The sequence below is a fragment of the Anolis carolinensis genome, chromosome 4, assembly GCF_035594765.1.
Source record: "Anolis carolinensis isolate JA03-04 chromosome 4, rAnoCar3.1.pri, whole genome shotgun sequence".
Classification (NCBI taxonomy): domain Eukaryota; kingdom Metazoa; phylum Chordata; class Lepidosauria; order Squamata; family Dactyloidae; genus Anolis; species Anolis carolinensis.
Genome location: NC_085844.1, coordinates 36,974,417 through 37,001,869, shown reverse-complemented (window position 1 = coordinate 37,001,869; position 27,453 = coordinate 36,974,417). Strand labels below are relative to the sequence as shown.

At 39.7% G+C, this 27,453-nt stretch overlaps 1 protein-coding gene and 1 long non-coding RNA gene across 3 annotated transcripts in view; one reads left to right on the top strand and one right to left on the bottom strand.

The window, feature by feature from the left end:
• pkia (cAMP-dependent protein kinase inhibitor alpha) overlaps positions 1-27,453 on the top strand; it is a 53,043-nt gene that overhangs the window by 12,227 nt on the left and 13,363 nt on the right. The window lies entirely within an intron of this gene.
• On the bottom strand, positions 16,531-18,485 carry LOC134298839 (uncharacterized). Its single transcript, XR_010005944.1, has 2 exons — positions 18,392-18,485; positions 16,531-16,611 (listed from the first exon to the last, which is right to left on the bottom strand). It is a non-coding gene; the product is annotated as an uncharacterized LOC134298839 (long non-coding RNA).

Below are 27,453 nucleotides of genomic sequence, written 5' to 3'. Positions count from 1 at the left end.
AAACCAATCCCACATGTAACCATTTATATGCTTACTAATAACCATGGATCCCAAAAATGGTAACTAAAGGTTTAGGCATATTCATTCAGAAGCAAGAATTTACCTCCTTGGGTCTTAATCTCATGTAAGTGAATACAGGAGTGAAACTTAAGCCCTTCTGAACATCTGAGAACACATACAATTTTCAGCACAGCTGCCCTTCTTACCTCTATCATGTTACTTGCTTTTCTCAAGCAAACACAAACAGCTCCATTGACTGCACAAGTGCTGTGTCAACATCAGCACCTACTTACAGAATCCTACACAAAGAGAATGAGGAAGAGGATTGTAGCAATGTGTTTGGCTCAGCAAAAATAAACAAAATATGTCGACATTAGAGAACGGGGAGGGGAGACAGAAGTGTAATTCAAAGAGTCATCCAGGATTTTTTAAAAAATGATTGAATTGTAATTAAAGATATAAAGTGGAATAGCATCTTGGAATAGTCAGATACAAATGTTCAGAGAGTGCAAGCAAGTATTCACTACATTCTATGAGTTCTAAACTAAGATAATCTATATGATTTGTAGAATGACAATGTGACCCAACTGTAGTTGTGCTACAAAATACAAGTACAATTGAAGTGCTGAAGAAAATCATGTAATATCCAAGTTCACCCCTTACCTATTTTACAGCTAACTAAATCAGTCATTTTTGCTATATTCATGCTATCCTGACACAATTTTTAGCTGTGATCCTGGCCATATTTCCTTGTGGTCATATTCCCTAAAACATGGGCAAGGGTGAGGCTAAAGCCAAAAGTAGGTGAGATTGATGTATGTCTTTCTCTGCCATAGTTTTTTTTCCTCTTCCTCTCTAGACATATCAACATTGTGGAAAACAGATATAAAGGTTTTGAAGAATTATGATCATAGAATAGAATTTTGACATAGAAGCCTAAACTTAGTCCTTTCTCTTCAAACCTAAGTTGTGGGATGGTAACTTGCAAAGAAGTGGTGCATGACCACTTAAACAGTAAGGACTGAATCTCCAGTTAAATGAGTTAAATAACTGCACTTTAATACAAAAGTGAAATAGATTATAAAGGGGACATGTGATAAATCAGTTAAGCATAAGTAATTAAAATATAGTCTTATGTTTTTATTAAAGATGTATCTGATTTTCAACCCACTTCCCACCAAGTGTAAAATATAGACACAGTATGTGAGTCAAGGCTTTAACTAGGGTGGGGAATTGCTCTCAAGACTTTTAATGAGGCTTTATTCTATTGTCAGGGATCAAAAGGGTTTGCATCTGCCTGCCAGACAAAGGCAGAAGGCTGAGGAGGTGGAAGAAATAGGTAATAGTAGAATAGAGGAGGAGGAGCAATGCCAAGTGGAAGCTTTGAATAGGACGTGTACTTAAACAGAGAGAGCTGGATTCTTCCTTAAGAGGATAGGGGGAGTTGAATTGAGGAGTAGGAGGGAGGGCAGGCTTTAGCAAAGTGCACACACACATATACATGCAAAGAGAGAAAAAAACCTCCAAACATATTTACTAATCTTTTATAAGTTGGTGTTTGTAGGATACTTGAGAGTAATGGATAGTCCAGCTTAAACATGCGCCCTGGGCAGCTATTTTTATGTATTTTTATTTTTTTTTATGGATTTTAAAATACATTTTGCATGTGTAAATTTCTCCATGGTTTAGAGTCCTATCTATCATTTTTAAAATCACCAATATAGAGAAAGAAGTTTGCCTGCTTTGATTTCATTAACAGGGTTCAGGCTCATCTGAAAGTGTTTCACAACACCTTAGCTGACGGTGATAGCTTTGGGGCTAATGCAGTGGTTCTCAACCTGTGGGTCCCCAGGTGTTTTGGCCTACAACTCGCGGAAATCCCAGCCAGTTTACCAACTGTTAGAGTTTCACGGAGTCGAAGGCCAAAACATCTGGGGACCCACAGGTTGAGAACCACTGGGCTAATGGATGCTTCTGGTACATACCTAGTTTTTCTTGGGGCAGGGACGTGTCTTAGCTCGGTTGCTAGATATGAATGGGTTGAACAGAAAATAAAGCAGGTCTCATTAAATCATATAATATGTGGGGAATGTGAAAATGTAAGTCTCATTTTAAAAAGAAAAAGTAGTTAGGAATGCACATAGAGAAAACTGAATAGACAGTAGGCCTAGGCTCAGAATGTTAAGTAACCTGTCTTTGTGTTAGTTTTATGGACAAGTTCTAGCATCAGACGTGCTTAGACAGACAAACAGAAAAACAGAAAATTCCAACAAGAATAAAATGCTCTGGTACTATGCCACGCTCTGTCAGTGAACTACCAGAGGAATATTTTGCTTACAGATAATAACTACTGTCAGTATAGGCATGTAGCAATACAAATTGTACAGGTAAATATATTGCCATACTGTTTTGAAGGCATGTCACACCACAAACTCAAAGCTACATGATCAGGTATGTTAATGGCACTGTAGCCTAAAGTGGGGTGGAGGGGGGTCTTGTGAAACTTATTAGTTGTGAATGTGATGCATATTAACACAACAATTATTATTTTATCAAGGTTATGGTCATATGGCTATAGCTAATGGAAATATAAAATAGCTCACCTGGGATCAATCTCTGGCCTAGGATGTTATTAAATTTTAGAAAATTACCAACATTCTCAACATCGTATTGGTGCTAGTTTTCTCCCTTTCCTTCTCTAAGCTCTCTGTGACACCAAAGAACTGTTCTAGTGAGATGCTGCTTAAATATTTCTGAATCCAGAATTGACTGGTTTTTCCTGTTTGTATCTTCCTGTCTTCTACATTTGCCGTACCATTGTTTCCTGAGAACATTAAGCTTCACTTCATCACTCTGTTCCAGTTTCAGCTGCAGCCTCCATAAGTAGATTCAGGGCTAACATGGTTCTGTACCATTTCCTTTTGAGAGATCATTAATTCTTGAACTGTGCACATTCTATTCACATGCTTCGAGGTGGCCTAGTTTTCCAATCGAGAGTCCTAGCAATGAAGCAAAATCTGAATAAGAAGAATACAGATGTAGTCACCCATGATATTCTTTTTGAGTCATCCAGCATACTGCATTAAACATAGGAAATGTGAAAGCCCACCTCTAGTTTGATGACACTAGCAGTGAGCAGTAGGTTACAGATATTATACCAGAGATTGTGGGTACATACTTACCTTGTAAGGAAATTCAAAAATATTCACAACATGTGTGAGCTGGAAATAGGATTTTTGTGTTCTTCATCTTACGCAGTATGACAAAGGCAGGAGGCAGCTTCATAGACTCTGATGGTTACCAAACTTTCTTAATTTGAGGAATTTCTGTTATTGCAGCAGTTTCTAGAAAGTATATGGTTATATTTTAAAGTACTGTATTACTGTTACACTCTTACCTGGAAACATAAGGGCTGTGACAATTCACTGTGGTTCTTTGGGCCTTAATCCATTTCAAAAGAAAAACTGCCTTTATCCCCTGATTTTACAGGAAACCCCAATTCTTAAGAGTGTTGCCAGCCCTCCAGATGTATTTGTGATGAAAGAATAAGTGAAAGCCAAAACTGGTTGTTGAGGGACAAGCACTGCCACCAGGAAGTGGTTTTTCCTGAGTTTATCATTTTTTAAGAAGGTTTGCAGTTGTGCTACTTATTTATTTGTATTACTGTACCTCTCCTTAACAGAAAATACTATTAAATGCATGCATGATGGGGAAAATAATGTGAAGGACTGGAAATGCAGATTGCGCCCTAAAAGCGAGATGAGTTTGGCAAGGGGAGATATGTGGCCAATAATGGCAATCTCACCACGACATGTGTGGTGGTAATGGGGTCATTTCAAGGTCAATGTGGATCAGAAATTCTTTTCATCAATGTAGACAAGCCATAGGTTATGTCATGGTGTTATATTCATAAGACAAGTGTGCTTCAAGCTTTGAAATAAATTTGACAAGCACCATAAATTAAACATTTTCCAGTTCACTCAGCACATCTTGTAAATTCGTTTTCGTAATCGTTGTCCTTTCATTCTATCTGCATTTTCCAGAATTCTGTTTTCCCAAAGGCAGTCTTGCTCTGGAGCACAGTATCTCTCTGATTTAATAATTCTAACAAATATTAGCTATCTTCTTTTCTTGTTCCTGCCCAAAAAGGAGTTGGAAAGTGGTACTATTGTGATTCTAAGGCCAGAATCCCTTCAAATTTCACATTGGTTTAAATCTGTTTTTAGAAATATGTCTAACAGAGATTTTTTATACCACCAACTAATTCCCACATGATCCTTGATGATGTTGACTGTATGTGGTATGAGAAAGGCAGATGTAGGGACCAGGCAAAGGATGAGTGGATCGAGGATTTCAGCACTAGCAAAAGAGCCTGAGGAAGAATTCTACTGTGCATGAACTTGAGACAGACCTGAAGCTGCAAACCCCCGAACCAAGTGAAGGATATCAGGCCAACAGAAATTTTAGTAAACTTTCTGTGGCAAATATCTACCTGATATTACAGAAACAGGGCAGTGAAATCCCTGGCAGGCCATAATGCACAGGTGCAGTTGGTTTGATGGTGTAAGCCTAGTTTGAACTATTTGAAGAACGTATAGGCTATCTATATTCTTCAAGCATTGCTATGGTTGCACACCACAAAAATGGGTAGAAGTCTAGGTTTGAGAATATGAGGCGGCATGTCCAACTACAAAAAGAGGTTGAGCAAACTACACATTTTGTGTGTGCATATCATTAAGTTGGTGTGATGTTTGAATCTAGCAGTCTGTCCCTACTAAGCAAGAGTCAAGTTTTGATTGTGTCATGTTCCTCTGATTTGATGAGGGAAAAACAAGACAGAATGCTGCATTTGAACATTACAATAAGCCACTGATAGAAGGCCTGTAAGTTGTTTATCTGCCCTCACTTGTAGACATTGTGTACTATCTCAGCCTCGACAAGCAAGAACTCTACAGAATTTGTCTTTTCGCTGCATGTGAACACATCCTATTTTTAGAAATATTTTCTTCAGGGATCAGACTCAGACGTTTATCTTTGTTCTGTAGACATCATCTATCCTGGAAGCTCCCAAACATCTTCACAAACATTTCAGGAACAACATTTTCATTTCTGAGATGAAAGATTTGGAAGCTTGTAACAATTTGCTACCTATCATATGTTCCAGAGGCCTACAAAAAAGGATTGTCTTTGATCTGTGACAGAAGTCTCTAGCTTGAGGAATCCAACCAAAAATGCCTGAATGGTATTGAGCTACAGTGGTAATGCAATGGTATTGAGCAAGCATATATTATTTCTGCTCTCAGGTTAAGTATGCGCTGGAAAGGTTACAGTTATAGTAAAATCAAGTGGAAGAGCTGCCCCAGTGTATAAATGATGTGGGGTGTGTGATTCTTTTCTACTATATACTGATTCCCTGATTGACTTTTATGTGGCAATCATAATTGATTTGCACTTGGCCTGTACTGGAAAGAGCCTCAAGCCTTAGTTGTCAAAGACAGAACACCACAAGATAAAAGATAACAAAGTTTATTGGAGTTACAGAACCAAAAATGCCCGTAAAAGACAAGGGCTAGGCAAACACTGGCCTTAAAAGTAAAAAGAGACAAGAAAAACGTTCAAAAGATAAACCGGATTAAACCGGAGTTTAATCCAGGTTAAATCCAAACAGCTTGCTTCAGCCTGGGAATAAACAAACAGAAGCTGGTGAACAAAAAGTTCAAAGGAATGCAACTAATTGGCAGCAGATGCTTCTCTGCTGCCAAGAGCTATGTTTGAGTAACTTAGAGGTTACTCCTCCACACAGCAGGCAATTTCCCAATACAAACACAGCAGACGAGGGCAGAAGCAGTCAGCGAAGTCCCAATCCGTTCCGAAGGTCGTAAGGCAGATGCAGACGTTTGTAGTTCACCAGTTCCAACGATAGACACAGGTAGGAGAATCCGAGGCCGTAGTCAGTTCAGTCCGTAAGTCCAGAGTAAGCAGATGGCGTCCGTCAAGAAGACGACGGAAGGTCAAAGCTATTAAGATTAAGCAGAGGTTGCACAACAAAACCCCACACAATTCCTCCCGCCGTCTGAGCCCAATGTCCAGAATACCTTACGTAGTCAGCAAACGAATCACACCCGTCTTCAGGAAAACTTCCCACACAGATCCCAAGCGTTCGTCCAGATTACCTTGCCCAACGCAATTTGCTATTGCTCCCAAACCCCATTTTATGCCAGTTACAAGTCCTCATCGCTATCAGCTGTTCTCCTTAGCCCGGGCGTTTCCTCATCACTTTCCTCATCAGAACTGGAACACCTTTGACTACGCCCCACAGCATCCCCAGCTGTGGATCCCGTCCCATCCCTCCAGCTTGTCCACGGGTCTAATCCTGAAGGTCCCCAATCGCCTTCCATACTATCATTGCCAGTGGCACCCAAATCCTCCCTTACACGAGTCCATTCCATGTCATCCTCTTCCGAGCTAACCATCTCTTCCTCCATTCTCTCAGTAAACCCCTCAAAAGAATCCTCGTCAGATGGTTCTGCAAAGATATCTCGCAGCCGCTTCCTTTCTCGCTCCTCGAGAGTATCTGACTCTCGAGGAGTCTTACGCCCACGTCTCCCAGTAGTAGAGCCATGAGGCTCAACCATAACACTATCCCCTCTCACAAAGGCCTCCTCCTCCGAAGGCGGAGAGACGGCAGTGATGTCCTCCGCTACAGCACCACGACGACTGGAGGTATCTAACTTTAACAGAGAACGATGGAAAACTGGATGGATTTTAAAAGTAGAAGGTAAACGCAAACGAAATGCTACTGAAGAAATCTTTTTAACAATAGGAAAGGGTCCCAAATATCGTGGCGCAAACTTTCCCCCAGCCTGTTTAATGTACTTAGAAGATAACCACACCAAATCCCCTTCTTCCAACTCTTCCCCTGCCTGCCTATGACGGTCGGCCTGAGTCTTTTGCGTTGCCTTGGCTTCCAATAGTAAACGACGGGCAACATCATGCAACGCAGCCATTTCAGAGGAACGGTACACCGGGTCAGAGGAAACCACATTGGTTGACGGCGCCACACCTCCCCGCGGATGAAAACCATAAGTCAGTTCAAATGGAGTATGCTGACTAGACGTGTGCACAGCGTTGTTATAGGCGAACTCAGCCACCGGTAGCCATTTTACCCAAGCAGTGGGTTGATCTAAACAAAAACAACGTAAATATTGCTCCAACAACCCATTAACCCTTTCCGATTGACCATCCGTTTGTGGATGAAACGCTGAGGAGACGTTCAATTTAGTACCTAGACACTCATGGAAGTGTCTCCAAAAGCGTGACACAAATTGTGGAGCCCTATCAGAAATAATCACCTCAGGAGCTCCGTGCAAACGATAAATGTGTTTGGTAAACAATAAAGCCAATGTAGGGGCCGCCGGAATGGTCGAACAAGGAATAAAATGAGCCAGTTTAGAAAATAAATCCACCACCACCCAAATACATGTGTAACCCCCAGACTTAGGCAAATCAGAAATGAAATCCATGGAAATAATTTGCCATGGTCTCTCAGGAACAGGCAAAGACGACAACAACCCTCTAGGGCGCCCAACAGGCGTCTTACTCTGCTGGCAAACAGCGCAGCTATCACAAAAGCGAAGAATGTCTTGCCGCATCTTTGGCCACCAGTAGTTCCTGGTGATGAGCTGCACGGTCTTAAATCTGCCAAAATGCCCAGCCATGGGTTCGTCATGGTGGGCTCTAATAACCTCCAACCTGAGTGCCCCCACCGGTACATAGACCTGTCCCCTGCGTACCAATACTCCATTCTGATCTTGCAAGTGAGGCAGTATTGTACGATTCCCTGCTGACAACAGCATGAGTTGCTCTTGAGTCCAAACATCTTCTTACTGAGCCTCTATGATTTGATCATGTAACCCGATCTCATTTTCCACAACACATAAAGAGGCAGTAGGCAAAATGGTCTGGCACACTACCTGCTCATTAGTCTTAAACTCAGGCTTGCGGGACAATGCATCGGCCCGCAAGTTTGTCTTCCCTTCCACGAATTGAACTTTGAAATTAAACCTGGAGAAAAACAAAGCCCATCGGATTTGACGTTGGTTTAACTTCTTGGCCGTTTGCAAATGTTCCAAATTCTTGTGATCAGACCTGACCACGATTTGGTGCCGCGCCCCCTCTAGCCAGTGCCGCCACACCTCAAACGCCACCTTGATCGCCAATAATTCTTTCTCCCATATGGTATAGTTTTGCTCAAATGGTGTTAGTTGCCGAGGGTAAAATCCACAGGGACGCAAAGTCCCTGATGAATCTCTTTGAGACAATACAGCCCCCAACGCGTAGCTAGAAGCGTCTGCTTCTACTACGAACGGTTTGTCCACATCTGGATGTATTAGTATGTTGTCTGCCTGAAAACTAGACTTTAATTGTAAAAACGCATCGTGAGCTTCCCGCCCCCACACAAATGGCTGTTTCTTACGCAGGAGCTGCGTTAAAGGTACCGTGAGTTTGGCAAAGTTTGGGATAAACTCCCGGTAGTAATTAGCGAATCCTAAGAACCTCTGAACATCTTTCTTAGTCTTGAGCTCTTGCCATGAGTTGACTGCGTCAACTTTATGTGGATCCATTTTGAGTTCCCTTCCTGAAACTACATGACCTAGGAACTCAACTTCAGGTACATGAAAAACGCATTTAGAATCCTTAGCGAAAAGCCCATTAGCCCGCAGACGATGTAGTACCTGCTTAACATGCTGACGATGTTCTCTTTCATCCTTAGAAAAAATTAAGATATCATCCAAATAAATCACCACAAATTGGTCAATTAAGTCTCTAAATACATCGTTTATGAACCTCTGGAAGACCGCAGGCGCATTGCAAAGTCCGAAAGGCATTACACGGAACTCGTGGCATCCGAAACACGTGTTAAATGCCGTCTTCCATTCATCACCTTCCCGTATTCTAATCAAGTTATACGCCCCCCGCAGGTCAAGCTTGGTAAAGACCTTAGCCCCTTGCACCCTCGATAGTAATTCCGAGATTAAAGGTAGCGGGTACCTATCCCGAATGGTGTGTTTGTTAAGGACCCGGTAATCACAAACCAACCTGAGGTCCCCTGTCTTTTTGGCAACAAAGAACACAGGAGCAGCAGTTGGAGAGCTAGATGGGCGAATAAACCCCTTAGCTAAGTTCTCATCGAGGAACTCTCTTAAAGCTTGCCTTTCTGGTACTGTCAAGGCGTACAACCTTCCTGCTGGCAATTTTGCACCTTCCGCTAGTCTAATGGCGCAATCGTATGGTCTATGCGGCGGTAGCTTATCCGCTTCCTTCTTACAGAATACGTCTGAGAATTCCCCATACTCAGCAGGCACTCCCTCCATATCAGGCTGAGTAGGGTTTAGAGTAAAACATTCCTGCCTCCTAAAAGTTATCTTACGCGTCACCCAGTCCACTTGTGGATTTACTAAAGCTAGCCAATCCATTCCCAGGATCACATCGTATCTGGGTAAGCTTGTAATATCCCAAACAAACGTTCCCGTTAATCCCTGTACTTCCCACATTATTTCTGAGGTCCCATGGTTAACCACCCCAGTCTCCAATAGTCTCCCATCCGCTCCTTCCACCCATACGTCGCATGCTTTACGCACTACAGGAATGCCATGCTTCCTAGCAAATTCAATATCCACATATGAGACCGTAGCCCCTGAGTCCAGCAGTGCCAAAGTAGAAACAAGTTCTTTTCCCCCAACAGATAACGAAATGGGTACAAAGACATGTTTCTTCCCCTCAGTTGACTGCTTTAAAAGCCCTAATGCGTTGGACTCACGTCGCACTAGGGCTGGCCTTTTCCCGAAAGCTGGGAAGGTTTTACATTACAAGTTCTGGCAAAATGCCCAGCATTCCCGCAATACAAACACAACCCCAGTTGTCTCCTACGATTTTTTTCTGCTATAGACAGTTTTTTAAACACCCCGAGTTCCATAGGCTCGTCCCCCTTTACCACAGGTGCCTTAGATTCAAACATAGGTGGCACACACATTGCTCTAGATTGTTTACGGGACTCGAACCTGGCGTCCAAACGCAACACTTTAGATATTAAGGCATCCCAATTTTCTGCCGGCTCCAAGCGTGCCAATTCGTCCTGGAGGTAATCATTTAAACCAGCAGTAAACAAAAGCATAAATGCATTTTCCCCCCAGTCTAACTGATGACGGTACGAATTAAACTTATTTAAATAATCCAAAACAGTCCCCTTTCCCTGTTTCAACCGATACAGAGCCCAACTAGCATTCTCCGTACGGAGGGGATCCCCAAAAGTGTCAGTTAGTAGTTTTTTGAAATCACTCAAATTGTCCTTGACTGGGTCATTTCCCAAAATCAAATTAGTGGCCCATTGTCCTGCAGGACCAGTCAACAAACTCAAAATAAATGCCACCTTGCTAGTGTCCGTAGGAAAAGCTTGTGCACTAAGCTGGGAAAAATAAAGTTCAATTTGTGCCAAAAAAGTTGGCAGTTTGCTCCTAGACCCATCAAAGCGTTCGGGAGTCATAACATGTCCTTTAGCTGGCTGTGCTGCTTGCGCAGCGTAAAAAGCAGCCTGTAATTGATCAAAACGAGCCTTTAACTCCTCCATCGTCTTCTTGACGTAATTAACTTCTACGGAAAAACTTTTTTCAGGCGTTGGGCAATCTGTCAAAGACAGAACACCACAAGATAAAAGATAACAAAGTTTATTGGAGTTACAGAACCAAAAATGCCCGTAAAAGACAAGGGCTAGGCAAACACTGGCCTTAAAAGTAAAAAGAGACAAGAAAAACGTTCAAAAGATAAACCGGATTAAACCGGAGTTTAATCCAGGTTAAATCCAAACAGCTTGCTTCAGCCTGGGAATAAACAAACAGAAGCTGGTGAACAAAAAGTTCAAAGGAATGCAACTAATTGGCAGCAGATGCTTCTCTGCTGCCAAGAGCTATGTTTGAGTAACTTAGAGGTTACTCCTCCACACAGCAGGCAATTTCCCAATACAAACACAGCAGACGAGGGCAGAAGCAGTCAGCGAAGTCCCAATCCGTTCCGAAGGTCGTAAGGCAGATGCAGACGTTTGTAGTTCACCAGTTCCAACGATAGACACAGGTAGGAGAATCCGAGGCCGTAGTCAGTTCAGTCCGTAAGTCCAGAGTAAGCAGATGGCGTCCGTCAAGAAGACGACGGAAGGTCAAAGCTATTAAGATTAAGCAGAGGTTGCACAACAAAACCCCACACAATTCCTCCCGCCGTCTGAGCCCAATGTCCAGGATAACTTACGTAGTCAGCAAACGAATCACACCCGTCTTCAGAAAAACTTCCCACACAGATCCCAAGCGTTCGTCCAGATTACCTTGCCCAACGCAATTTGCTATTGCTCCCAAACCCCATTTTATGCCAGTTACAAGTCCTCATCGCTATCAGCTGTTCTCCTTAGCCCGGGCGTTTGCTCATCACTTTCCTCATCAGAACTGGAACACCTTTGACTACGCCCCACAGCATCCCCAGCTGTGGATCCCGTCCCATCCCTCCAGCTTGTCCACGGGTCTAATCCTGAAGGTCCCCAATCGCCTTCCATACTATCATTGCCAGTGGCACCCAAATCCTCCCTTACACGAGTCCATTCCATGTCATCCTCTTCCGAGCTAACCATCTCTTCCTCCATTCTCTCAGTAAACCCCTCAAAAGAATCCTCGTCAGATGGTTCTGCAAAGATATCTCGCAGCCGCTTCCTTTCTCGCTCCTCGAGAGTATCTGACTCTCGAGGAGTCTTACGCCCACGTCTCCCAGTAGTAGAGCCATGAGGCTCAACCATAACACTAGTTGTGCAACCCTTTTAGAGCCAAATGAAATAACGGGTGGTGATTTCCTATTTTAAAGGATAATGTGGCTTATAGCCAAGTGCCCTCTCTTGATTGTCAAATTGTCTTTTATTTGCACATTCCATACCAGAGATTTTATAGTGGCAAGTTCCTCCATTCTCATAGGGTTTTCTGTGTGTGACTTCAAGACAGCTGTTGATTTATGGCAACCCCATGAATTTCATAGGGTTTGCTAAGGCAAGAAGTACTCAAAGATGACTAGGACATCATCCAAATTCTATCTGTGCTAATGGAATACTTGCCCTGTTTATTTGTTGGGCATTACAAGGGGAGCAATAAAGTTTCAGAATTTAACACACTGCACAGTATCATTACTATGGACAGTAATAAATTCAAAGTCACTGATTTCCATTTGCACTGGTATGAGCTGAAGGTGACAGAGAGTGTAAAATGTGTTCTGGGTATTCTTTTATTAGCTCACCCAATAGGAAGGGCAGCTGCTAATAGATCTAGAGTATTGTTGAGTCATTAGATTTGCCAAAGATTTATCAAAGTATACTGGATATGTATTTTTCTGTTGGGTGGTAGTGATAGTATGGATCTGAGGGTGAAGGCATTCTCTGTAGCCATGGACAAAGTGCTTTTAGTTCAGTCTATAAAATGGCAGGCAACAGATTAAGATAGTCTGGTCCTTGATGTATTTTTTGTTTCCATTCTTCACTAGATATTATCCTCTCATATCATCAGGAAATTTATTTTACACAGGAGGCTGTTACCATTTAACATTTGTCTGTTGTTTAAGAGCTTGGGTGCAAGCTCTCGTTATTGTTTTGTTCTTGCTGCACAGACATTTTGTGTTATTATTTAATCAATATTTTGTTTTGCATTCTATACTTTAGTGTTAATTAACTTGAGTGCCTTTTGGGACTGGGAAGAAAGATAACTCCCCAGGATGAATGAATGAATAAATAAATATATGAAATCCTGCTCACATGCTGTTAGCATGTTTATGTATCTCCAAAAATATGTTTGAGAGAGTCTACCTTCCATATGGTGCATTTTTAATGGCTGACGTGAGGGTAAAGGATAAAAATAGTGTCATGCAAATCGCTTTTGGTTTCATGTTTAGCAGCAGCATAGGAGTATAAATAAACTTAAGCTTTGTGCTGTCTTATATGTGTGTGACTTATGTGCAGGGCCGGCCCCACCATAGAGGCCACGTGAGGCGGCCGCCTCGGGCGCAGGTCCCCAGGGGGCACCGTCAGGCTTCCCCCGCCCCTGCGGGGGGGTGCTTTTCCCCACCCCCTGTGCGGCGCCGGAGGGGGGGGGCACTTTTCTCCACCCCCGCTTAATATTTTAAATTATCTCCAGCCGGCCCTGCTTATGTGTGAACATATCTGCATATTAGTGTAATTTCTTTTTTGAAGATGTGATTGCTATTGTTTTATTTTATTCAATAGAGAACGATAAACCAAAAAATGCAGCAATTAAACTTCTGCCTGGAACATCATACGAAATTCATAAAGGAATACACTGTCTTCCATTATGTGTCCAGGCTGAATCATAGAATCATAGAATAGTAGAGTTGGAAGAGACCTCATGGACCATCCAGTCCAACCCCCCGCTAAGAAGCAGGAAATCACATTCAAAGCACCCCCGACAGATGGCCATCCAGCCTCTGCTTAAAAACCTCCAAAGAAGGAGCCTCCACCACAGCCCCGGGGAGAGAGTTCCACTGTCGAACAGCCCTCACTGTGAGGAAGTTCTTCCTGATGTTCAAGGATGAATTCAAGGAACTGTTAATGACTTTAAGGCACTAAAGGGCTTGGAACATTGATACTTAAAGGAACATCTACCAGAAAGGTTTAAGACCTGCTGAAGATGTCTTCCTCTGTATCCCATTAGTGAGAGCAATACATTATGGTAGAACACAGGAGAACACCCTTCCATTGGATGCCCAGTTGCTTTTATTTAAGCACCAAGTGAAAATATGATTATACATGAAAGAGGTCTAATTAATTTTATTTGAACATTCTTCAAATTAATTTCTTTTTAACTATTTTAATCCCTTTTAATAGAGAACAAAAGTGGCTTCTGGTCTGATCATTGAACTACATAGAATCGTGTGTGGAAGAGTTGGAGGAGACCACAAGAGCTATCTAGTTCAGCCCCCTTTCATGCAGAAAAAGCAATCAAAGCACTCCTGACAGATGGCCATCCAGCATTTAAAGAACAGAATCCAAATCTCACTTCAGTGTAGAAACCATTTGGACGGCTATGTCTCTGAACAAATCTTGCTAAGAAAATCACATGATAGAATCAGCTTATGGTTTCTATGTCGGAAACCACCTGAAAACACACAACAAATTATTTTAGTCTGTCTGTGTAACTTGTATAATATGTTTTTAGCCTTTTGAAATAAATGTAAGCATTTATACTGCTCAGATTTATCAGAGTGGTTTTAATGCACCCTCCCCTGAGAACTCTGGATAGAAAGCAAAATTTAAAAATATTTAATAAATAGTAATTCACATACCACAAATAATAATTTTATGCATGTTGACTATAGGAGCCAAGTTCACTTGCTGTACAGGGTAACTACTGGGACATATGACCACATCATGCTTGTGCATGTGTGCATTTGCCTTTAAGTTGCTTGTGGATTTATGGTGACCTACTTGTAGATTTCATAAGGTTTTTGTAAGTAATGAATACTCAAAAGTGGTTTTGCCAATTCCTTCCTCTGAAATATAACTTACAACAGCTAATATTATTGGTGGTCTCCCTGCTTACCTTCCATGATCAGAAAGGATCTGGTTCCTTTGGCGTATTTTAAGCCTCACATCCTTTCTAGTGACCAATAAGTTGGAAGTTAAAGTGACACATTGCCACATCATTTAATATGGCAAGAAATCAGATTATAATGTTTTCCTTGCTACTACAAATACTGAACTTGGTCATTTAATTCGGTCCAGGTATATGCTCGCTCTGTGCAATAATGTTTTTACTGAGTGTCATGTTTGAATTTGTTTTTTCTAATTTGGAATTTTTATTATAATGAGTATGTTATCATCAATTTATACTTTTGATACTAAGTGAAGTAGTTGTGGCATTCAATGTTTGCCATTTATACGTATTTTTACTGCCCTGAGTCCCTCTGGGGGGGAGAGGGCGGTCTAGAAATAAAGTGTTGTTGTTGTTGATGTTGATGTTGATGTTGTTGTTGTTGCTGCTGCTGCTGCTGCTGCTGTGATTCCTTACTGGCAATCAAATGATATGTTTCTTGTTAAGATTTGTTCAGCCCCATGTTCCAACATTAAATGCATTTTAGCATGCTGCTTTCTGCTTTTTCTATTTGCATTTAGTGATGTGGGATTTTGAGAATAACAACTGGAGAAGTTCCCTGTGCCCTAAGTATCATTATCTATTTAGCACATTTGGTTTAAATGTTATATTCAAGCAGACTCTAAGCCTTTTATGGAAATTATTTATTGGAATTTTTGTCATAAAAATGGGTACACCTGACAAAAAACTTTTGCAGAGCTGTGCATTGAAAGAGAACTGTATCTAATATATCTTATATCAAAAGTATGCCTGTCCTTTGCTGAGGTAATAATTATAGTATTTTTGTTCAGCCCCTGTCTCCACTACTTATCTGTTTCATTGAAAGATAAATGTGAGTCTGTGGTTACAGACAATGTATTACATCTTGTACTGTGTACTTATACTTATGACTATATTCAGAGGGATCATGCATTCCCTTAGAGACTAGGGGAATAAAATTGGTAGCATAGGCTTTTGTATATTAAGTCTATTTTCATCAGATGCAAATTTAACTCCTCAAATGTACCTATGACTTTTTGAAACAAGCTTTGCAGTATTTTCATTTGTTAGTCTGTTTTTCTGTGCATTACTGTTTCTTAACGCTTGTTTTTTTTAAAAAAAAATAACTGGTGATTCATATCCTGTGTTTAGGCAATCTGATATGATTGATTGCAGTATAACAGTTTAAACAACTATGGATACACGTAGGTCCACACATACATGCATACACTATACATCCATCCATACATCTACATTTGCATGCATATATTTGAGATATGGAACATAGAAAATTATTCAGAACCTCCTCCCCCCAATCCCTGGTTGCAATGTAATGGCTCACCAAGTTATGTGCATGTTTAATATCTGTTAGTGGTAAAGTGGCTGTCATCCTCCTTTCCCATTGTCCCCCACCATTTACTATTGCAGTTTCTGGTAATTTCATAGAAGCATCATCTCATCATGGAGTTTATATAATCCAAATGCCAGTGTTTTTATTCAGGATGAAATTAAATTTGTTTTGCCAACTTTACTGACTGTCTGTTCTGGAAAATAATATTACTTGTCTCCAAGGTGTTGGGACGAATGAGAAAGAACAGGACTTGTACTATGCTACCTTAACTTTATGATATCATGACATATATTTTGTGGGTGTTTCCCTATTTTGCCAGCCACAGTGATTTCTTGAATCTGTATGATCTAAGTTCTCTTCTGGGGGTGGGAGGGGTGGGCAATGTATGGCATTGTGCCCCCTTAGCACAGTGGCAGCATAACATCTGTTTAGCTCTGTCATGTTTTAAATGATTCTGTTTTATATATACTTAGGGAAGTCTCAGTGGAAGTGATCATAAATAATGCTTTCTACATCTTGTTATTCAGCCATGTTTATTCTTCAGTCCCTTCCCTGCTGCCATATATAACTCGCTTTTTCTTTTCACAATAACACTTTCTGGAAAGGAAGACAGAGAAAGAGAGGGTGAGGAAAATCTTACATTAACGCAAGAGTGTAGAATAGGGGGTGAGGTTAAAGAATGGCAATATTTGCTAGAATAGGGGACTAAGCAGTGTGGATTAACAATAGCAGGATTCATTCTCTTTTTGTTTATATTGAAGTTGCAGAGAGAAATGGTAAGAGGTTAAATCTATTGCCAGTGAACGGTGGATAAAACTGTAATGACAACTGATGTTTAAGGAGTAGGCAGACTAATGCACTGTATTGATGTTTTAAATGCTGTCTTCAGTAACAGATAGTGTCCTTCTCTTGGATCCACACAGGCTTCCTTATTCACAGTCAACTATTAAACTCAAACTTTTCCCTCCTTTTGTGGTTGCATTTCATGTGCCAAATTTCCTACACCTTGTGGTTGTGTGGTTTTCAGAAGCCCTATAGTTGTGTTTTTTACCACAAGTGATATTGTCTTTTACAGGATTGCATGTGGCAATCTGACAAGGCATAATCAATGTCTATGCATAATAGTTTTACTGTTGCCATTTTTTATCTTTCTAGCCATTATTTTGTTTTAATGATGTGACAAAATAATTTCAAAGAGATGCAATGAGATTGTCATTGAAGCATTATGTTGTACTGATGGTGTCTAGTGATTAGCTCCAAGATAATGTTATACATCCCATGGCCTTAAGCAGAAGTTGGTAGCTCACTGCCACCATGATTAAAAAGTAGTCAAACTAGTAGTCAAACACAGTAGTCAAACCAATGAAAATGACTCTCATGACCCCCACTTCTTTAAAGCAAGATGAAATGTACGTATGCATTTATAGAGAAATTAACCTTATATATAATGTACACACTTTGATATGATATCATATAATCTTGACTATTGAATGTGATAGTCACTGTGATAGTATCAATCTTTCCCCTGTGCATTAAAGTCCATTTCGCAGTTTTCTATAGAAATGTCTGGACAAAGAAACAGAAAATTCTCATCTGTGCAGAAACTGGTGAAGCAGTTCTTCTATGCTTAGATCATAGTGTTACTCACAATGAAGCATTGCTTCCATTCTATTTATCCATTCCTTTTAAATGTGAAAGTGGATGTGGGCTTTGTCCTATTTCCACATCTTTAACATACTGAAATCATCCCACATTGAGTTTCAGTTATGACTTTCAGCTGCAATTGTGTGTGTAGTTTAATGCAGGCATATGCCTTTCAGCATGATTACCAAAAGGAATGGTTCCAGCTTATAACAAACCCCTGTGAATTTAGCAAAAACATTTAATGCTTTTTTTTCATCAAATTGCATTCATGTGAGCTTCTTTGTTTGTCTTTCGCTTTTTCTCACTGGGTGCCACTTCAAACAAAGCTGGTCTACAAATAATTCTGTACTGAGGAAGAAGAATTTTGGCTTGTGTACAAACCAGGATCCATTTAGCTGTCAGGATATTTCTTGGAACAAGCAGTTTTTAAATATCTTCATATTTCTTCACATTTATTTTGAGTCACATGTGATCACATAGTGTCATGAAAACACAGTGGTGCTTGTAATTGACATTTTCTAAAGAGAAGAAATGGTTGATCCTAAGCCCATTGCCAAGGGGGTGGTTTACAAATTCAACCCACCCTAAACATTTTTCAGGTTTTAAAAAAACCTGGTTTACTCATGAATTTTAACTGGTTAACCAGATTCCCATTCTAAGTCTATGGGAAGCAAAAATTGCAAACACTATTTCAACCAAATTTTGATCATTTATTTACACTATTATTACCTACCTTTCTGCCAATTTACATTGCAAAAGCAACAATAGCCAACAAAGTGGAAGTAACCAAGTTTTGGCATTGTGGATGTTTAATCAGCATTTTCAATGTGAAGATGACATAATCTACTGAAATTGACATCACAATCATATCTGTGAAGAATCTTTTCACAATGATGGTAATTTCAGAGCCTTGTTGAGATCTCTTGCCAGATCAGGAGAAACTGACCTGAAAAGTCCTCTCAAAACTGCAGCTGTGAATGCCCAGTATACTTGTTCTCAAATACAGAATGAACTAATAGACATTTATAGTGACAAGATAGCCAAATAGATTGTTGAAAGATTCAGTGCATCACAGTGTTTTTCTATTTTGGCAGATGAAACTTTGGATGTGAGTACCTCAGAACAATTATTGCTCATGGTAACATATATTAATGTCAAAGTTACAGGAATCATAGAAGACTTTTTAGGGTTTGTGAAGATAAGTGATATGAAAGGAGGAGAACTTGCAGACATTATTTTGAAAACACTGAAAAAAATTGGGCTGAACTTGCAATACTTGTGAGGACAGGGTTATGATGGAGCTCCTAATATGAGCGATTATATTAGTAGTGCACAGGCAATTATACCACAGAAGTATCCGATGGCTATCTGCATCCACTGCAGTGCTCACTCGCTAAATCTAGCCTTAGAAAAGACTTGCAGCATTTCACCTGTCAAAAACTTCCAAGGAACAATATCATCTGTGTGCAATCTCATCAGAGCATCATCCATCAGACTGGTACCTCAGGCAATGACCAAAGGTGTTTTTTTCCCATTTTTTATTTTAAAATTTATTACATTCCAACAATTAACAAAATTTTAGCGATGCATGTCTTATTTCAATATACATAATACCAAAAGTAACTAATGCTTAAATGACATTTTAAACAATCCTTTGGAATGTCCCCCCAAAACTTAGTGATATTGGCCAGGTGGGCAGGGCTTCAATGCGTGACTGAGCACAGCTAGACATAGTCCAGACAGGAAACAACCAGAGCCAGCTAACACCTCCCAAAAAAGGATTCCCTCTTGAGAGTCGTCGTCATCATCATCATCATCATTATTGGGTTCCTGGGAACCCTCAAAAGGAACAAAACCTGACAGCCAGCTTTAACAAACTCTACAATCGGGACAGTAAATAAAGACTCTGAAAATAAGGGTATTCCAGACAGGAAACAACCAGAGCCAGCTAACACCTCCCAATAAAGGATTCCCCCAGAAAGGAAACAACCACGCCTTGAAGCTGCAAGCTCATTCAGTGCAAATCAAGGTGACTAATTACAACATTCATACTTGTTTCCACAAAGAAAACCCCACTTAGGACGACACCACAGCAACATGTGGCCGGGCACAGCTAGTTCAATATATTATCATTGTATCATTTTAACTGTGTGGAACGCCTGGTTCAAGGTAGTGTATCTTTCGTCTCCATCTATTTTGTTAATTAGGATTGACCATTTCCTGAACCAGTCAGGTTCTTTTAGACTATTTGTATATTTTCTTTTCCTTTGATTAATGAAATCATTAATTATATATTCTGATATATAAGACCACCAAGTTTCTATGTCCCATTTTGTCTCATTCCTCCATCCTCGGGCTATTGTGGCTTGTATTGCGGCTGTCATATATTTTAGAATTTAGAATTAATAGTGGTTAGTACTCTGCGTTGTGACCAAAGGTGTTGTTGGACTGTGATTCCCATAGCAAGTGATGAGGATGAAGGTTAATTGATGATGCAGTCCAGCAATATATAGACACTTAGGCTTGTGTCCCATCTCCAAAATATCTCATAATGTTTGTATATGCAAATACAGGTATTCCAAAAGCCCCCAAAAATCTGAAATCCATAACACTTATGGCCCTTAGCATTTCAAATAAGAGATATTCAAGCTGTAGTGTCAGTGAACTAATCAAATCATTGCCAATTCACATAGTAAAAAAACCACATTATTTCAAAACATACTCTTTATCTATATATCTAACAGATAACGAAGCATATTTTCTGCTACTGAGTTGTATCCTTTCTCTGTACCCATTCCCTGGATGAGTCAGCTCTAGCATATAGATATTCTCCTGGGCATCCTTTCGGGTTTTTTCCCCCTCCAGCAGCTTGATTTCTGGAGAGCTTATTAGCTCGTGTTACTATCAAAGCAGCATCAGAGTATCAATGTTATATCCTGTCTAGTGTGACCTTTCTGCTCTCTTATTTATTTGACCAAAGTGACTATAGGCTATATACAGATCATCTTGAGTGTCTTGAAGGAAAGGTGGATAAAGTGTAATAAAACAATAATAAACCAAAACCTAAAAGTCAATTTGATAACATGTTTTCAAGGCCTACTTCCATTTCAGTATCTCTTAGGGAATAGTAGACTATTACACAACATTGCAAGAGCCACAAAACAGCAATATCCCTTCACGTTACCTGCGACTTTTTGTCAAAACTCTTCAGGTAACTGATTTATGCAGGAGGGAGCTAGATATTGGGGCCAAGTAGATGGGCACAGAAATAAAGAAAAAAATGTAAGTGTTGAATTGTGACCAAAGCTGGTGAAGAATTTAGGATTTAAGTGTTGGTATGGTGCATCGCTATATGTATTGGACTGTGACATGAATCCCCACACAAACATGATGAAAGCTCACTGGATAACTTTGGACAAGTCTTGAACTCTCAGATTTAAAGGAAGGCAGTACCCTCTCCTGAATGAATCTTTCCAAAAAAAACCTCTTAAGGTAGGGTCACCGTTCACCAGAGATGAACTGAAAGCACATAGCATCTGCAACAAAAACCATAAAAATACAAGTCACATACTTGAAGTGTACATTATAAAGCTCCCCCCTCAGACTCATTCACATACACTCAGCAACATTTTTTTTAATATTTGAAGGTTTTTGTTTTTTCATTTCTTTAGTTACCCTGAGAAATTGAAGATACTGAGATCTGTAATTTGGACATGGTCTTGCTCATAATATTTACATAGTGGTTCTTGATAGAGCATGCTATTTGTAAAATCTAATTATACTTGTCTACTTTCAAATAGACCAGACTCTTTATATCATGCAACTGTGAATCATTTGTGTATGCTAGTCCATGACCAGCTGTATGCAGACTAGCATCAGGAGCTGTAATTAGGAAAAATTTAATGTGGCACCATTTGGAATATGGGCAGCCAGCTGTGCGGTATCTGAAAGCTGGCATGAATAGAATAGTTTCTGAGCAATCCAACCCGTTTCCTGTTGCTTCTTATAACAGAGATTGTAGAATAAGTCATGAAGATGCCCAAATTCTGTTTTGTCTTCTGTCTGTTTAATTTCATCTTAGAATTTTCTATAAAGCTGGGCAACTGTATCAGGCTTGATCACCAGTTTTCACCCCTGTGACCTCTGCCCTTGCAGATCATAATGGCATGTCTGGACAGGAAGTGACATTCTATCTCCAGTCACCATTTCTGGAAGAATTGCAATCAAAAGGGGATTTGGAGTTCTGGAAACAATGAAAGGCAAATCACATTTGGACATGATTTGGGACAGTCTGGCATAATATTCTGGTAGAAAGTCGCCTGAAAATTGTGGGTTTTTCAAACAGGGAGGTTTCAAGAGCTGCAAAAAAATGTGCATTGAGGACATCATGTATCCTATGGGATGCATCTCCTCCATCTTAACTTCTTATGAGAGCCTTTCTGGAGGCACTCAAAAAAACAAAAATAGCACATCTGCCAAAAGAGGAAGAATGCTAGACCACATGTTACTAGCATGATGTGAATGGACTAAAATATTTATTTACAACAAACCCCTTTTTGCACAGGGATGTATTTTATTTTTAAACCATATTGAGTCTGCAAATAATAGGCACAAAATGTTCTGAATAAATGTACATAATCAGCTTCAGGTGGCTCATGTAAAGATCTGGACAGACACCACTTTTGAGTTGGATGTAACATTGAGTAACAACATTAAATACCCTCCACTGCTCTCATTTTGTTGGCAGATGTTTATTGGTTGGCAGAAACTAAGGGCAATATGAAACTGGTGTGCATAAAGCTCAATTTTTTTTAATTTATGCATGCTGAAAGTATCCCATGGAGATCTATTTTTATTTGGTACAGATTGAGTTCCCTTATCTGAAATGGTTTGAACCACAAGTGTTTTGGATTTCAGAATTTCTTTGGATTTTGGTATATTTACATGTCTGCGTGTCTGTATCCTTGAGCTGGGTCCAATTAAACAGAAATTTCATTTAGGTTTACTCCTAGCCTGAAGGTAAATTTATAATTAATACTTTTTTTTTGGCATACATTGAACTATCAAAAAGCAAACGTGTCATTATTTCAGCTTTTGAAGTATTTCACATTTCAGAACTTCAGACGAGGGCTGCTCAACCTATACTACATTTTCAGAGTCAGCATGATGTAGTGTTCTGAACATTGGATTACAATTCGAATCCTGACTCAACCATGGAAACCTACTTAGTGACCTTGGACTCTCTTGGTCTCAGGAATGCAATGGCAAACCTCCTCTGAACAAATCTTGCCAGGAAAACCTGTGAAAGAGCTGCCTTTGGGGTTGCCATAAGTCAGAAACAGCTTCCAGGCATAAGCAACAATAATTGTATTCTAACACTTACAATTATCAACTCAGTGCTTCAAATTCACTCTTGAGTGTAATTATTTTTTTGCTCCGGTAACTTGTGCCAAGGTCTTTTAAAGAGTATTGTCTGCTTTTACGATTCTCAAAGAATGACATTTGGACTTTGCTAAAGTATGCTAGTGTTTTGTGTTGCTTCTGGAAGCTAGAAAAGATGTGGGTTCAGGAAAAAATTACTTTAATTGTCTGTCTGCCTTTCAAGTGGAACATGTATATTCTCAGGATGGCCTTTTGAATAATGCTGTAATAAGAACTTTAATGGCCTATGTAATAATGAAGTCATAAATGTATTCCTGCTGGAAAGAGAGCTGAAAAGGCAGGCTCAGAACTTCCTGATGAAATAATAATTGTCTTAACTAGGCTCCATGGTTGCATAGCAACAAAAGCAAGCAGGCTTTGACTTAACAGTCCTTAAGTACAGTGTTGCTTTCAAAATGTAGTGTTATTTAAAAAAAAAAAACCAAAGAGAACATGTAGGATACAGATAACTAAATGGACAAAGCAGTTGTTTAGCCTAACAATGAACTGGGAAACTAATTTTTTAAAATGCTGTATTATGTTTTAGACATATTTTTACATGGTATAAGCCTTTATTTAAACAGGTATTTCCTACCACTTCTTTTGTTCTGCACCTACGCCATTGGCTTGGGCATTCTGTTACTGGAATCTATAACAAGCTAGCTGAGTGGGTCTTTCCATCTCCTTGCTGCTGTGTCTGTGGTTGTAAATGGGTCCAGTTACTGAAAGGGGAGAGGGTCACATGACGGAGAAGCCACAGCTCAGTAGCAGACAATGGGTTTTACAACCAGAAGTCCCAAGTCAAATTCTGGATTCTTTAGAGAGAGACTTTTGGTAACAGATGATTAAACCTTGAAGAGCTTCTTAATACAGTAGAGTCTCACTTATCCAAGCTAAACGGGCCGGCAGAAGCTTGGATAAGCGAATATCTTGGATAACAAGGAGGGATTAAGAAAAAGCATATTAAACATCAAATTAGGTTATGATTTTACAAATTAAGCACCAAAACATCATGTTATACAACAAATTTGACAGAAAAAGTAGTTCAATACGCAGTAATGTTATGTTGTAATTACTGTATTTACAAATTTACAAATATCACGATATATTGAAAACATTGACTACAAAAATGGCTTGGATTATCCAGAGGCTTGGATAAGCGAGGCTTGGATTAGTGAGACTCTATTGTAATACCAAAATTTGGTTCTTTCCATTTTTTTGTTAAGCAGCTCCATGAACATTGTGTGTCTGCATCTGCTTCCTTCTGCCATCAGCACTTAAAAATAAGGGTAGGCAAGTTGTGCCCCACAATATGTTTCCAGACTGAAGCATCCATCATTCAATTGCATTGCTTGCTGGAGCGGATGGGAGATGCAATGCAACCACACATGAAGGATTCTCTATGTTTCAAAAAGACAGCATGGATGCTAACAAAACATGACTCAAAAATTACTGTTATTAATAGCTATCAGGAATGCAGCACCACATTCATTAGTGTAAATTGACTGCTTGCCTTTCCCAGCAGTATTGTTTCCACTTTTTTGTTGTTTTTAGTTTAGAGCAATTAATGGCTTCTGATTAAGAAGGCATCTGTGACTTTTCTGTTGACTGCTGACACTGGTACTCTGCAAAGCACCATGATTTTCTTAATGGAAAAATTGAAATCGTGGCTCATTTGGGAGATGGCTTTGCTAATCCCAATGTCAGATGGGTTGCTGTTCTAGTTCCCAGGCCAGTCTGTGTTACTCAAAATCATGGGTGGCTGCCAGACCATGAGCATTGGGTGCCAATCTATGGCAGGTTTCTAGAAAAGAAAGAAAAGGTTTTGGACAATGAACACAAATATGTTGCTGGACACTGGCACATGGTGAGAAAACCCAGTCAGCCCTCTGTATCTGATACTTGAGAAGTAGTTCTCTAAAGACAAAAGTGTCTTGGCCTATCTCATGTTTGGGAGACTAGCAGTTATAGTTCTCCAATGTGTCAGGGACCAGTGCTATATTTATGCGTATTGGCTATGGATTTCCTTTTCTTTTCTGGAAGCTCTCCAGAAGTTGGCAACTGATAGCTAGTGGACCTCTAATACCAGATCCATAAACCACCTCTTTGAGTACCATTGTTCTGGGAGACAGGGCTCCTGCCATACCCTCTATGCATATAGGGAACTTCCAGAATTCGGGAGGGGTTTCTGTTTCTATGCTGGAAAGATTCGGTCCATTGTCGCCAATTGGAAGAAATTTTAGAGACTCATTTCACCATCATTTTTAAGCCTATCAGCATGAAACTCACCTCACTTGTAGGCGACATTTACCTCTGCAAGCCTGTCAAGTTTCAAAACATTTCACCAATCCACTAACATTTTGAAAATTTTAAACGTTTTTATCATAACATTTTAAAAAAAACGACAAGAGGGGGATCTTGGAATTGAAGTCCCAAACGCATGCCACAAGAGGGGAGGACAATGGAAACAGTCAACCAGGCCTCTCATTGGCTGAGAAAGAAAGTGAGAAACACACACAGAGAAAACCTCAACTCTCATCATGACCTGTGAGGGAGCACAAGGGAAGAAAGCAAAGGTGGAGCAGCAGCTTTTCTGATTTGCGAGGCTGCCCTGCCCACATGCCGCTGCCTCTGACTCAGGTAGAGTGCAGCTCAGCTCCATTGCTCCACATTAGCCCCCATTAGGCAAAAGATCCAGCTGCTGTCATCTGTCTAAGGCATCTAAGGCATCGGTTGCACCACACCAGGCTCATTTTCATGGATTTGACAACCAAATCTGCCGAACCATCCAAATCCGGTACACAAAAACAAATTTATGCACACCACTATTCCATTTTGTTTTTGTTTCTGTAAAATAATACTTTGGCAAATTAGTCTTGTATAACTTCCTGCATGAAATGACATGGAAAAAGTGAAATATATTGAAATATCTTGCCCATTCTAACTGTATTTTTCTCAATAGCCTTTATTGACATTTTACCAATGAGAAAATAACAACAGCTTGAGCAGAACTGAGGTCATTTGTAAAACTTTGGCAATCCTGCTATTCCAGAGCTAAACAAATGAACTGAACATCTAGCGGAGACATTCCTTGGTTGTCAGCAAATTTAAAATCTCTTGAATAGGATTCTTTTTCATTACTTGTATTTATCTTTGTTAGAGACATGACAGTTACTGTAAAGCTCTAGAGAGGTTATACTTCTAATCAGATAGCTTGTTTTGGCTGAATAACTACATTTTGGATAGAAAGGCCTCTAGATTGTATGGAACTTTTCCATTGATGAAACACATTGATTTCTGAAACATTAGAGAATCATGATATTGCTATTCTTGTATTTTGTGTGTTGGTTTATGAAAACGCCACCACTTTCTCTGTATTTCTGAGCATTATCTCTTTAACAGAAAGTTTTGTACCAGAGGCAAAAAGAATAAAGATAGACATAAAAAGACTGTAAAAAGAACCTTCTTTGTCAGAGGCTTTGCCTGTATTATCATTAGCTTCTGTGTTAGTATAGATATTTAATGTGGTCTATTAATAGTAATGTATTCCCGTGAGCTGAAGTGTTTTTGCATTATTTCAAGACTCCTAAACCAGGAACAATAGACTAAGAAAAGAAATGGTTGGAATTACTGAATTTAGAAACAATTTTGTTTATCTCTTTATGAACAGAATATGAAAAATGTACATTTAGGATACCAAAATTTGAAGGGAAAAAATTACAAGAAACAGTCTTGTTGCACAATCCTGATTCATTCTCATGTTTGTTTGTTTAATTTATATGCCTCCTCCCCTTCTTCAGTATTGAACCTGAGGCACTTTGGAACAAATTTTAGTATAGCTAAGATTTATTCGAAAACAAAAATTTTAAGACCATTAAATAACGAATTCTAGATTTTAAAAACTCAATTAATACAGTTAATGGATAAAGGCTCTTTTAGATTGCTTTTCTGCTTTCATGTAGAGAGAGAAAGTCAAACACTAGAACACTAATACAATCCAGAATAAAACATGTAATTTTAAGAATTACAGGATGAAACAATGTTCTTTTAAACAGGCAGTTTTGGTGTGGTATTTGAATTTTCTGTGGGCAAAAGTCAACATAAAACACATTCTGTATTAGTCTGATCACAAAACTATTTATTTATTTATTTATTTACAGTATTTATATTCCGCCCTTCTCACCCCGAAGGGGACTCAGGGCGGATCACATTACACATATAAGGCAAACATTCAATGCCTTAACATAGAACAAAGACAAGACAAACGCGGGGCTCCGAGCTGGCCTCGAACTCATGACCTCTTGGTCAGAGTGATTTGTTGCAGCTGGTTGCTCAACAGCCTGCGCCACAGCATGGCTTCTATTGTTACTGGAA